Here is a 12,179-nt window from a genome sequence, read left to right as displayed (position 1 = left end):
ATTCCTTTTAATTTTGATGATTATAACTGACAACTAATGAAAACCCCAAAATCAGTATCTCAGAAAATTTGAATATTGTGAAAAGGTTCAATATTGAAGACACCTGGTGCCACACTCTAATCAGCTAATTAACTCAAAACACCTGCAAAGGCCTTTAAATGGTCTCTCAGTCTAGTTCTGTAGGCTACACAATCATGGGGAAGACTGCTGACTTGACAGCTGTCCAAAAGACGACCATTGACACCTTGCACAAGGAAGGCAAGACACAAAAGGTCATTGCTAAAGAGGCTGGCTGTTCACAGAGCTCTGTGTCCAAGCACATTAATAGAGAGGCGAAGGGAAGGAAAAGATGTGGTAGAAAAAAGTGTACAAGCAATAACCGCACCCTGGAGAGGATTCTGAAACAAAACCCATTCAAAAATGTGGGGGAGATTCGCAAAGAGTGGACTGCAGCTGGAGTCAGTGCTTCAAGAACCACAACGCACAGACGTATGCAAGACATGGGTTTCAGCTGTCGCATTCCTTGTGTCAAGCCACTCTTGAACAAGACAGCATCAGAAGCGTCTCGCCTGGGCTAAAGACAAAAAGGACTGGACTGCTGCTGAGTGGTCCAAAGTTATGTTGTCTGATGAAAGTAAATTTTGCATTTCCTTTGGAAATCAAGGTCCCAGAGTCTGGAGAAAGAGAGAAGAGGCACAGAATCCACGTTGCTTGAAGTCCACTGTAAAGTTTCCATAGTCAGTGATGGTTTGGGCGCCAGGTCATCTGCTGCTGTTGGTCCACTGTGTTTTCTGAGGTCCAAGGTCAACGCAGCCGTCTACCAGGAAGTTTTAGAGCACTTCATGCTTCCTGCTGCTGACCAACTTTATGGAGATGCAGATTTCATTTTCCAACAGGACTTGGCACCTGCACACAGTGCCAAAGCTACCAGTACCTGGTTTAAGGACCATGGTATGCCTCTTCTTAATTGGCCAGCAAACTCGCCTGACCTTGACCCTATAGAAAATCTATGGGGTATTGTGAAGAGGAAGATGCGATACGCCAGACCCAACAATGCAGAAGACCTGAAGGCCACTATCAGAGCAACCTGGGCTCTCATAACACCTGAGCAGTGCCACAGACTGATCGACTCCATGCCACGCCGCATTGCTGCAGTAATTGAGGCAAAAGGAGCCCCAACTAAGTATTGAGTGCTGTACATGCTCATACTTTTCATGTTCATACTTTTCAGTTGGCCAACATTTCTAAAAATCCTTTTTTTGTATTGGTCTTAAGTAATATTTTAATTTTCGGAGATACTGAATTTGGGATTTTCATTAGTTGTCAGTTTAATCATCACAATTAAATGAAATAAACATTTGAAATATATCAGTCTGTGTGTAATGAATGAATATAATATCCAAGTTTCACTTTTTGATGATATTGTAATTATATGACTAGCACCTGTATGTGATTACTGCTTGCATAGTAACAAGTGATTACTACCACGGTTTACCCCAGACTCTGGCTCTCCTCCTCACCTGCTGTCAATCACCTCATTACCAGACTGCTGAAGAACTTCTGTTTTCCCGACTGCCGGCGCCAGATTGTTTTACACCACTAGTGGTTTTCCGGCAGACCTCTACTTTAAGTACCATTGTCACTTGTGTTCTCTTGAACACCAATACTAATCTCTTGTGTTTCTCCTTTTGCCTCAGAACTCCTGTACTGTGTGTTTCTACGCTTTCTCAGCCACGCTGCCTTACTCTTCTGCCACGCTCCATAAGCCACCGAACGCCAGCCGCCATTACCGCTACTCCACCACACTATTAAATCCTTCACCTGCCAACTCAGGATCCGCTTCAACTGACTATCTTTGCAAAATACCACTTTGTATTAAAGGAGGCCTATTATACTGCATTTCCAGCCCTATGTTGTAGTTCTGTGACTCCTCTATGGCAGCTTTGCATGATTCAAAGTTCAAATAAAAAAAAAAAAACATTTCTATCTTATATTGGCACTTAATGCAGGCCCTCATTTCAGCCTCTGTCTGAAACAGGCTGTAGATGCCCCTGTCCAACCCCCACCCTCCAAGGCTCACTTTCTTCTGATTGGCCATTGTCTAATGTGTTTACCAGGCTGCCGCAGGGATAGGGCTGCATGTTCCTTTGTGGGCGTGGCCAGCATTCTCTGCCTGGAGCAAGTGACCATATATGGAAACAGTTTTAAATGTTTAAAGCGTTCAGAACAGGGATTTCTTTTAAATACTTTAACCTCATTATTTGAAGCTTTTGTCATGTTTAACATGAACATCTGACATTGTAACATTATAGAAATTCCAGAAAATATGAAAAAGCATAATAGGTCCCCTTTAAACACCTTTGTTGTACTTACGAGTCTGGGTCCATTCTCTGGGTCCATTCACAACTAAACATAACAATTACGTATGTAAAGATTTCTTGATGGTGCTTTCAGGTGATGCAGTGAAGTCTGTTCCTGGTCACCTCTGTACAGGGATGCAGTTCAGAAAGTTATGATGATATGGTTGGTATCCAATATGTAGTCTGCCACGGCTCTCAGCCTAATGACATCAAGAATTGACCGCCTAATCTGACACAGTGACCAATGAAAAATTTCAGGGGCCCCGTTTTATTTGTCTTTTCAGGGGTCTCATAACTGCATACATTCAAAATGTGATTTAATACACTTTAGTTTCAAATTAAATCACATAGTATATATGTCGTGTGTTAGCCAGATCACAAATCTGATTCCAACATGTCTTGTTTTCCCTGTGTTACATGCACATAAAGATATAAAAAGCTAGCTAGCTAATAACTATTCATAGACTAAGACAAAAACATGAATGAATCACATTTATAGACTACAAGCGAGACTAATGTTTTACTCATTGTTATGACAAGGAACAGAGCCTGTGTCTATTTCCACAGATGAAGTTGTTACACGGGACTGGAAAATATATTACATTAAGCAGATGATTTTATCCAGAGCAAGTTATTATTGCTATATATATGTCAGATGTTGCACCCCTCTGAAGCAACTAGGGGCTAAGTGTCTCGCTGAGGGACACATTGTCGCAGTGGGAATCAAACCCAGGCCTCCCACACCAAAGGCAGTGTCCTATCCACTGCACCACCACCCTGTCATACATGATGCATGTGTCTTGGAGAAGAGAATGCAATTACACCTTTTCAACATCTGGCGTTGAATTTCAATCCATCTTGAAAGCTTCAAGGATGCCTTTACATCCATTTTTGATATCTGATCTGATTTTTACTCTCAGCAATTTTATTCAAAGGAAGGATGTCCACTTGCTTTTAATAGCACTTTCAAATTCACCATATTTAAGGAGAAATGTTGTTAAAGCAAATGTATTAAAGCCCCGCCTGATTGGTTAAAGTGGATATTTTTTTCCCTTTTTTAAATGAGTAATACATGAGTGTGGTCATTAACAGTAATGGGGTTAATTTGTAATTCAATTTAATGGAGTTCCTAGTCAAGAAGAAATCAATGTGTGAATGTCCACAATGTATTTCTATTCAGATTAATCTTCATTGGACACTCTCTAAGGGCAAACACTGCTGCTGGAATAATGCTTCTTCACTGCTGGCTCTGGACTACTCAGTTGTTTCAGTCTCCTGCTCATAGACAGAAATCACGATCACTTTATGATGGAAAGCGGCCAGACCCCCACTGACACAAGCTTTATTGGACAACAGGTGTCCTGGCAATTTAGCAGAGAACAACACATTAGAGAGAATAAAATAAGCATATAGTGAGATCTCTTCGGTTTAGAAGCCTGTGCTTTAAAAATATGCTCCAAATTAGTCCCCAAGTCAGCACACAGTAAAGCAAATATGTCACCCAAAGATGTCAAACATCCACTTTTAAACTTAGTGTCAGAGATTTAATAAAGCTAGGCTAGCACAAAATACTTCAATTACCACATGTATCTCATATTACCCACCATACATGTAACACAACCTCTCATTTTTCCTCTACTGCTGTGTCTGCTGTTTTTTGTTGCATCCGTTTCTGTCACATCAGCCACATTATAGCATCTATGCCATTTCAACATCTAAAAGACAATCAATATATATGTAGTATATAATATAATTTCTTATGCATAAATTACAATTAATCCATCCATCCATCCATCCATCGTCAACCGCTTATCCTGCATACAGGGTCGCGGGAATTAATCCATCACTTTAGAAATAGAAATGTATTTCCATATAGTGTCACTAGGCTAGCCATCATATTAAATACACCAGTGAAATGGACAATAATAAACAAATCACATTCTGCTACTGTAAAGACCCTCCACACACACCTTAGACAACTTGACTTGCATTTCAAATCGAGGTCCACACATCCTATTCCTGTAATAGACTTTTGGAAAGCACTCATTAAGCCACTCACATTATACCCTGACTGGTACTGGATTTGTGAGGCCAATACCGATATCGATATTTGAGACTTGAAAATGTAATATAATAAACAATATAATGACTGACTATATTGATATTTATTTTGCAGCAACTAAAGATTTGTTTTCATTATCAATGATTCTGCAAACTATTTTAAATTAAAATTACTCGTTTCATTTGATTTCATTTTGGTCTGTAAAAGGTAAATAAATAAATAAACCACCACTTCCCAAAGCCAAAGGTAACACTCAACTGCTTGTTTTGTCATTTGAACGGGAATTAAATTTTTGATTTGATTTATTGAATGGTTTATTAATTATCAAATTTGTTCAGATTAATTTTTGATTAAGAGACTAATCATTTCAGCTCTAATAAACATTTACAAACATTTTTTATTAGGGGTGCAACATAATATCGACGTAGTCGACAAAAATTGATGATGGAATTAGTTGCCAACGAATTGAATTACTGATTAGTTCATGATGTCATCAGGCCATTGCGACACTGCAGCTAACTGGAGTGAAATAAGCAGTAAAGTTAACAACATCAGCAATGATATTAACACCTTCATGACCTAAAACCTCCAAAGTGTGGGAGCTTTTCACGAAGAGTGGCCTTTTATTGTGGCCAGCCTAAAGCACACCTGTACAATACCCATGCTGTCTGATCAGCATCTTGATATGCCTTGCCTGTGAGGTGGATGGATTATCTCTGCAAAGGAGAAGTGCTCACAAACACAGATTTTGACAGATTTGTGAACAATATTTGAGAGAAATAGGCCTTCTGTGTACATAAAGAAAGTCTTAGATCTTTGAGTTCAGCTCATGATGAATGGGGGCAAAAACAAAAGTGTTTATAATGTTTATAATTTTGTTCAGTGTACGTGTGATGCTATTGTTTTACAGCAAATTTGGGGGGATAGTTGTGCATGAGGAAAACCTTTCTGGGCCAGAACGCATAACAACTTCAACAGCATGCCCTTTGCCAAAATCGCCACACAGCTCAGCACTATTCCTGTGAGCTTGGCCAGCCCATCCTGCATCATGCTACTGGCACATTTGCTGTTGTTGTTGTTTGAGTTTGTCTTTACCAAAGTACTAATCCCCCTCTTTAGCATCTCTCCCTCTCTGGACCCTTCATGGCGTTTCTCTTCAATCAGGCAGGAAGCACAATAAGCTTAAATTCTTTTTTCCATATGAGTGTGATGATTACTTATGATAGAATCAGAATGAATTATAACCCCTGAGCGACGACACAAGGGAGAGCTTTAGTGCCAAAAGCCTTCTTTCAAAAGAAGAGGCTTTCTCCTTTAAAGCTATTCCAATATGGAGTTAGTGAATAAGCTTCAGGAGAAGGATAGCCAGATGGCTGCTTCTCATTCTCCATGAGTCTATTTGCTTTCAGTTCTGCAAACCGAACAGGTAGGCAATGAAATTTAAAATTCAAGCATGTTATTATTTCACACCAACACTTAACTTTATGTTTTGATAACAACTTATCACATTGTGACATACAAAATCAAAACAATGAGAAAATTAATCAATTGCAAATCAAATTGAAAGTAGGAAAATAAAATGCAAATCAACAATTCAAACCACTTCTTTAGAACTGAAACAATTAACTGATTAGTTGGTTGACACAAACTGGCAACTATTTTAAAAAGTGATCTGTTAAATTTAGTTTACTTGTTACATATTTAATGTCCAGTTGCAGCTTCTCCAATATGATGATTTTTTGCTGATTTTCTCTGATATAATTTTTGTTGAATATCTGTTGTTCGGACAAATCTAGATGGAAATTGTGATGGGTATTTTTCACTGTTTTCTGATGTCTTACTTAATGGTTAATTGGTTAATCATTAAAATAATAAGCAGATCAACAGCAAATGAAAATAATCATTACTAGCTGCCTGTTAAATTAATTAAGGAAACTTCTCTGTATCCAGAAATAGTATTCTTGTATTTTCAACATGAATGGCTTTTCTTCAGCATTAATTCAACAGCCCTTAAGTTATATGATGATGCATCAGCGTTGAACGCATTAGTGACTTAGTACCCAAGCCAAAGGTGATGGCAGCTCAGTCCACGTATCACATGTGGACAGACTAAGAAGCGCAATAATTTATTTGATGTTTTTAGATGCATGAATCTTTATGAATACATGCTGAAGCGATGCAGTGAATCATTTCATGACAGGAAGAACAGAAGGCAGGCTGAATCATTATTAAAGTAGCTCTGTAACAAAGAGAAATAAACCAAGTGTCATGTTGTACAGTGAATCAGAACTGCTGCAGGACAAACAGATGGCTTCCTTGCTGAGTGGCTGTTCACGTAGTCCTCAGATTTTGTATGATAAACTTAACATTTCAAATACTGAAAAATTCAAAAAACTACAGTACGTCAGACAGCAGAGGCTAAAGTAAAGGGGACAGACTACACATTGCATCAGTCAGTCTCAGACTCCTACCTGTCTTACAACAGGCAGTAAACCTCTACTTTTTGGCCTCAAATGAGGTCCATAAACCAACACAGGCTCCCTGTGTCGCTCTAGTGAACACCTCTCACAAACAAACAGATGATGAATTTGGATTTTCAGCAACTTTTGGCTTCACTGTCTTGCTTAACTCCCGGCTAATCCAAAAATGGGCTAAGAGGTGGAGTGTCGGTGGAGCTGAGGCAGGTCGAATGAAGCCTGGCTGCTATGGCTAGCCACCTGTGACGGCACCCACCTGTCACTCAAAGTGACCATGGCCTTGCTTAATAATTTTAAGCATTAATATCATTTCAACAGATATGTCATATAAAATGGACATAAAAATTGTCATGAAGTGGGGAAAAGGGATATCTTATGAGGCCAGCCTGTAAACATGTTTATTTCTGCTGAGAAGTTGGGCATTTTAACATGGGGATCATGGGAAATAACTGGCTTTTGGAGCCAGTCTCAAGTGGCAGTTCAAGAACAGTTTTTGGCACTTCCAGGTTGGCTTAATCTTTCAGCCCCTGGAGGTTGCTGCTTGATGGTCCCTCAAAAAATACCTGTTGGGACCACTTAAGCTAGAATTCTCATCTGTTTGCACTATTTCTTGCTTTTGGACAAGAGGATAAAGACAGATAGAAATGGGAAAAGACTAAAACAGACCTCAATGCGGAAATGTATTACATTTTCACAACCAGCTCGACAAATGGATTTGAATTGATTGCCACATTCGCAGGATGGCAAGAAGAGAATCAACCTTTCTAGACAGGAAATGACCCGGTCACAGACACCATTACTTGAGAACGATACTCAGCCTGTCCATACATTACACGCCTGAGGAAAATGCAACAAAGGCAGTCAAAGCTAATTTCACTCACATTACAAAGGACCTTGCAACACCAATATTCTGCACCTTCAATATCCTAAACTAGATCGAAGGGTTCCCACCCTGTGATTGAACTGATAACAGACGTCATCAAGGCTTGTCTGACATTTGACACCTGCATAATTTGATTCTTTGGACACAACAGAGTCCTTCAAATGGGAATAGGATGCTGAGCTGAAAAACTGTTTTATTTCAGTGAATTGGCATTCAGATCAATATTTCAGCTCAATGAAAACCATTTGTAAAAAATTGTAGACAGTGGACAAAAAACCTTACATAAATCTGTTAAAATAGAAAAAAAAAATAGAAACCAGCCCACTAGTTCCACATTTGGCGGCTGTCGTTTAGGAGGTAGAGCAGGTTACCCGTTAATCGGAAGGTTGGCGGTTCAATCCCCGGCTCCTCCAGGCTGCATGTTGAAGTGTCCTTGGGCAAGATACTGAACCCCAAATTACCTCTGGTTGCTGTTCCACCAGTGGATGTGTGTGAATGTTTTCTGTTTGAACACTTAGGCTCAGTGTGTGAATGGTGAATGCAGATGTTGTGTAAAAGCGCTTTGAGTGGTCGAAAAGACTAGAAAGGCGCTATACAAATACAGAGCATTTACATTATCCAAGGCGTACATGCCTTCAGGCTGGGACAATGCTCATCAGTGTAGTGCTACTGATTTGTAGAGACATTGCAGAGATTAGCAAGGATTTCTTATTATGAGGGACTGACCCTACTGACACCCAGACATGTTCAGCCTTCTAAGTACCCCAGTTTTCCTGTAACCCACCTGTCCAACAGCAGCTGGCAAAAAGTGTGTGCCATTTTTGTCCGATGACCTAAAGAAGACCCTTCACACTGACTACATTACAAGCCAACCTCCTATATAGTTGATTTGACCTCCAGCCTCTGGAACTGCAGAGAGTCACAAAGGAATCACACTCAATTGCATAAATACAACATATTTGGAAACACTCGCCAACATCACAAACTACAAAAACCATGAGGACGTAACAAAACACTGTACAGTAAAAAACATTATTTTGGTTCTTCTTATTGAATCATAACTGCTGCCAGTCATTCAAACGAAGGAGACTATATTTACTGAATGAATGTGAAGGTGTCTGCAATGGCAAATGAATGTAAACAATTAAACATTAAAGTAGGATTTTCAAAGGCTTTATGAGGTACACAATGTATTTGGTCTATATATTAGAAAAGACCAGTTAGATTAAAATTAGAGTGAAAACTGAGATGTTCATGAGGGAAAACATTTGTATATCTGCTATACATCATTATTGAACTATTTATAACGGGGATGCACGCATTCAACTTGCACTCACTCAGCATGAGGCCAGGGATTACTGTGGCACTAAAAACTCAGTCAGCAGCCATGACTGAATGAATGTAACTGATAGTCAAAGAATGAATTTTATAATGACAATGACTGCATTTAATGTGGATCCGTAATGTAGGCTTAGAGGCTGGTGGAGTACTTAAAAGAGTACTCCACCAATTTAGCATTGCACTATAACATTGTTGAACTTGTGATGACCTTGTGCTATTAGTCTGCTGTTACCCCAACCTAACTTTTCACTAATGGATTATATATTTCATTACTTTGAAGCAATTTTGAGTTTGAAAATCCTATATTAATTACACTTTCAATTCAAATTATTATAAAATTCTAATAGATTCTGATGGACTTTCCTTTATGTAAATGCAAATGCTCCGTACTTGTATAGCGCCTTTCCAGTCACACACATTCATACACTGAGCCTAAGTACTCAAACGGAAACTAATAGTCACACTAATTCATACACTGGCGGAATAGCCACGAGGGGCAAATCGGGGTTCAGTATCTTGCCCAGGGACACTTCGCAACCAGGGGGAGCCAGGGATCGAACCGCCGACCTTCCGATTAACAGCCAACCCGCTCTACCTCCTGAGCCACAGCCGCCCCTTTATGGATGAAACATCTTCATGATTGAATGCTTCCTGACTTATGGGGCTAAAGTATTATTGGGGCATTTCTGAAGTACGTGGCATACTCGTACGAGCCCGCAGCATGAAAAAAAAAGTAAGAGAAATTTAATATAAGAATATGAAAATTTTCTTGCATGAGGCCCATTGTCTTTTTTATTCCACCCATTCTTCCTTGCCAAAACCTGGCACCTACATTTCCCACAACTCAACTTGACTGCCTACAGTTCAGTCAAGGTATGTTGGGCTGGTAGCAACTACTATAGCACAAAGCTATTTTTTACACCACACCCCCATTTTTTTCACTTTCAAACTTGTAGTCAACCAACGCTGACTTAAATGGCATCACTTGGGGCAATTTATCAGACTTTGTGCAGGTCTTTCTCTAGCCACAAAGGAAACTTTCACCTGTAAACAGACTAAATGTGTATGTGTGTTTTAATCAGGTCCGTATCTTGGCTGATACCAATCCGGCAAATCTGATTGGTGCATCTGTAGTATATGTCTCATAATTAATCCTAACTTTTATGGCACATAATTGTTTTTTCCTGATAAAACCTTTCGATTTGCAATAAGGGATTTTCAGTGACATTGTCATAAACAAGCTGAGGAACTTTTACAAATGGACAAAATGAACCGCTCCACTCCCTAAAATATCTTTAGATAATCCTTGTAACGCAGACAGAGGCATTTCTTTCTCTTAAAACAATATGTCATTAAAACATAATTTACAGTAGAAAGACAATTCTGCACTTGGCATCTTGTAAGTCACACTACTTCAACCCAGGAATCTGAGCTGTACAGTTTTGAATATTCTTGGGTTTACCCAAGGCCTCATCTTATCCAAACTATAATAATAGAAGAGAGTTGATATAAAAAGAGAACTTAAGCAGCTTAACCTCCTTTCACTCAGAAAAGATTCCCCAGGGACATGTGAATCATGCAAGATGATTATTTGAGAAAGGACTGAATGAATATGTTGGTTAAAAAAAGGCAACACCCTTAAAAAATCAGAATATCAGGAAAAGCAAGAGTCACAGATTTATATTTGTGGAGAGTTCTTCGGAGAACAGGGAATTGATCCTCTGAACTGTAATATAAAATATCCTCTAGCTCAGTCCTTGTAGCAAAGCTCTGAAATGGCTCTGTAAGAGTTATGATGGTCAATGCAAATTAATGTTGCAGTGATTCATGGAAAAACCCTCCATTGATGCCCTCTGTGCCATTTTATGGCTGTTATAAACCACAGCTTCCATCCACCTTAAAGCTGCATGCCTTATGAAACAGAACCAGATGTGAACTAGAGAAATTCCAAAGAGCCGAAAAATCCCCTCACAGTCTGGAATTAATCCACCAATCTTGAATGAACTTCCATAAATATTCACAGTTCACATGACACCTCTGCCACCTGACACCCACTTTCACACCATCACACCATGTTCTCTGTGATATAGTGTATTAATAGTCTCATCCGATGTATGTATGTCTCATCCGGACTATTCAACTAAGTGGTGTTACACTGCATGTTTTTGTTGGTTGCGCTGGTGCAATGATAGTATTCCACCACAATAATCTGACGAGGGTGGCTTAACAGATTTGTAAACAGTAGGAACAAAAAACAATTTAAAACCAATGAAATGGAGACGCTGGGAGCTAAATGATTCATGGCATGGGCTAATGAGCCAGTGGTTTTCACCAGCTTGACTATTCATTTTCATGTAGTTAATATTGTCAAAGTGAAAGGAAATAATGAACACAGAAGCAAAGGAACTGTGCCAACACACATGGCAAAGAGCCTATATGAAACTGTTTCTATTGTGGCAAATACGGGATGTGAAGTTTATTGTACTTTTACTGAATAAAGCCAAAGCAACATGTTTCACATGTCTAAATTTGTAAAATATTTACATGTGTTTGCTTAACAGTGGGCTGAGAAGAAAAATAAAATCTTTTTGTTTAAGCTCCCTAGAGGCTTTAATAGTACACTGACCTGGTTTTCTCTGAAACTGTTAATTTTAGAAACCACAGTGGTGATTTTGGCCCTTCAGGCTGTCATGAGAAAAGAATAGAAGGGCAGCAGTTTGCATCAAACCCTTGCTTCTTTATTTTGCAGTGGCACTGCAGCAAGAAAGCAAGATAATTAACACTGACAAAAAGCCATCTAAATAAAGAGATGGCATGTACGCTTGTCAGGTTTGAGCTCACTTGCCCCAGAAACTCTTTTTCTCTCCAACCATGCTCCTCCGTTGATGAGCCAGTCAAATAAAGCCAACGGCACAGCCAGCGCAGCGCGAGGTCCGATGTCCAGCGCCAACTTTTAGACACATTTAAAATGAGTGACAAAGAGGCAAGTGTCTCAGCCAATTAAATAGAAGACTGATGAGAAGTTGCTGCTATAGGCTCAACAAAACAACACAACA

At 39.3% G+C, this 12,179-nt stretch overlaps 1 protein-coding gene across 2 annotated transcripts in view; it reads right to left on the bottom strand.

The window, feature by feature from the left end:
- LOC123957778 (ecto-NOX disulfide-thiol exchanger 2-like) overlaps nt 1-12,179 on the bottom strand; it is a 102,341-nt gene that overhangs the window by 60,022 nt on the left and 30,140 nt on the right. The gene's annotated exons all lie outside the window — the stretch shown is intronic.

Source organism: Micropterus dolomieu, linkage group LG19 (assembly GCF_021292245.1).
Source record: "Micropterus dolomieu isolate WLL.071019.BEF.003 ecotype Adirondacks linkage group LG19, ASM2129224v1, whole genome shotgun sequence".
Taxonomy (NCBI): Eukaryota; Metazoa; Chordata; class Actinopteri; order Centrarchiformes; family Centrarchidae; genus Micropterus; species Micropterus dolomieu.
The sequence above is the reverse complement of the archived record's forward strand: the minus strand, read 5'-3'. Positions and strand labels throughout refer to the sequence as shown.